Genomic DNA, 1945 nt, shown 5'->3' with positions numbered 1-1945 from the left:
CCCTGGCAGTGTTCAAGGCCAGGTTGGACACAGGGGCTTGGAGCAACCTGCTCTAGTGGAAGGTGTCCTGGCCCGGGGCAGGGGTTGGAACTGGATGAGCTTGAAGGTCCCTTCCAACACAAACCAGTCTATGGGTCTGTGAAACACTAGGACGGGTCAGCGTAAGGGTTGGTGGCCACCAAAGGATGCAAAGCAGCACCCCAGATCACTTCCCAGCTATTCCTCCCCAGACCCAGCAATCCCTTCTGCTTTAACCTTTGGCTTCATGCAGATAATTTAAGGCCACAAGTTAGGAGACATCCCTGTGATCTAATATTAGATGATAAGCTTGTTTATGTTTTTGTTGCTAAGAGAAAGCTGGAGCTTTGGAAACACTGAAGCAGACCAAACGCTGCTGCAGCAGCTGCTGGTGGGAACCAAAATCCATGGAGGGCTTCCTGACAACTGCTTGCCATTTTCCTTTTTGGTGTTATTTTACTGGACTTGGTCTCCTTCCAAAATAAGCTTTTCCCATTCAGGTGACCCGTCCTCTTTCTCTAGGTCCATGTTTCCTAGTTCAAAAGGTGCAGGCAGCTCCCCAGTCACTAAGCACATCCTGCTGTTGGAACTCACATTCATAAGTAAGGTTCCCTCCACCCACAAGCACAGTGCCTCATCGCTGAGCTTTTTCCTCCCCTCAGCATCAATTGAAGGTGGGAGGATTGTTCTGGTGTTTCTCTTTGCATTACCATAATTCACAGGAGATGGTTCTCTAATAAAAATGCAGGGGACAAACAGATCTTCTATAGTATTTATAGAAACTGATTTGGCAAGAAATGCCAATGCAGTAATATTAATAGATGCTCTTTGGGGCATCTACAAGTACAGTCACAGTCAAGTTCCCTGTCTGCAGGCTGTGCCAAACGTCTAATGGGCTTTGTGGAGCTAAAGCTTCTGCAGCTTGATTCTGGGCTTGCCAAAATGGAGACACTGTTGTGAAACAGGGAGTGTGAACCAAGAGCACAATCCTCACTCTGTTCCTCCTCTGCACAACCTCACTTTGCACCGGACTATCTTTTGGCAGCTCATCTCAATTCAACTGCATGTAGCACTAAAGCCAACTGACCTCTAGCAAAACAAGGAGCTTACCCATAATATTAAACATGTCAGAGCACTCTCTCCACTCAGGAAGGTCTGTCTATTAAAAAGTTATTATTTGAGTTTGGAAGGATCTGATTGCTGAAAACACCCCATGAACTGGCTGCTGCTCAGAAATACACAGTTCATCTGGGTTTCATTTATCACCATTTCCTTTCACTGATGCCAGCAGAAGAGACAGATTTTGCAGAAGTTTATTCCTGTTTGCAGGAATAAATACAGATTGTTTGCTATTTTATTCTAAATGCACGTTTACTTCTGTACTTCAATGCAAATCTCCTTTGAGAAGAGCACCGGCTACCCCAGGTTAATTTCCTCAGTCTTAAAACACCATCATATGACAAGAAAGAAATACCACAAGCAGATCTAGAGGAATTAAAAATGCTGCTACTGCTGGAATAGTGCAGGGTGCAGATGGCAGATTTCTACCTCTGTGCTAAGTCTTCAAGTCAAGGCAAGCTGCTAGAGTGTGGATCACCTCCTGTATCACATATCCTACTCGCCCCAGGAATGTTTGTTTTCCCCCACTAACTGCAAAGGGAATCCAGGGGACTTGTGCAGCAAGGACCTCTCCATTGGGGCACATCATAACTTTGCTGAGCAAAAAATCAGAGGGATGGATTTTCTCCAAATGAGTCTCAGTCCAATGCTCTTTTTTAGATGGGATTCATGTTACAGAACCCAGGGCAAGTGGCTACTGGGCCATCTGTCCTGTCATGGTGAGACACTGGCACAGGGTGCCCAGAGAAGCTGTGGCTGCCCAATCCCTGGCAGTGCTCAAGGCCAGGTTGGACACAGGGGCTTGGAG

The 1945-nt window shown here is 46.4% G+C and overlaps 1 protein-coding gene across 1 annotated transcript in view; it reads right to left on the bottom strand.

Annotated features, from left to right (window-relative positions):
• LOC104404715 (protein phosphatase 1 regulatory subunit 12B-like) overlaps nucleotides 1-1945 on the bottom strand; it is a gene marked incomplete at its 3' end in the record, with an annotated part of 42876 nt that overhangs the window by 14847 nt on the left and 26084 nt on the right. The gene's annotated exons all lie outside the window — the stretch shown is intronic.

Source organism: Nestor notabilis, unplaced genomic scaffold (assembly GCF_000696875.1).
Source record: "Nestor notabilis isolate BGI_N333 unplaced genomic scaffold, ASM69687v1 scaffold34, whole genome shotgun sequence".
Taxonomy (NCBI): Eukaryota; Metazoa; Chordata; class Aves; order Psittaciformes; family Psittacidae; genus Nestor; species Nestor notabilis.
The sequence above is the reverse complement of the archived record's forward strand: the minus strand, read 5'-3'. Positions and strand labels throughout refer to the sequence as shown.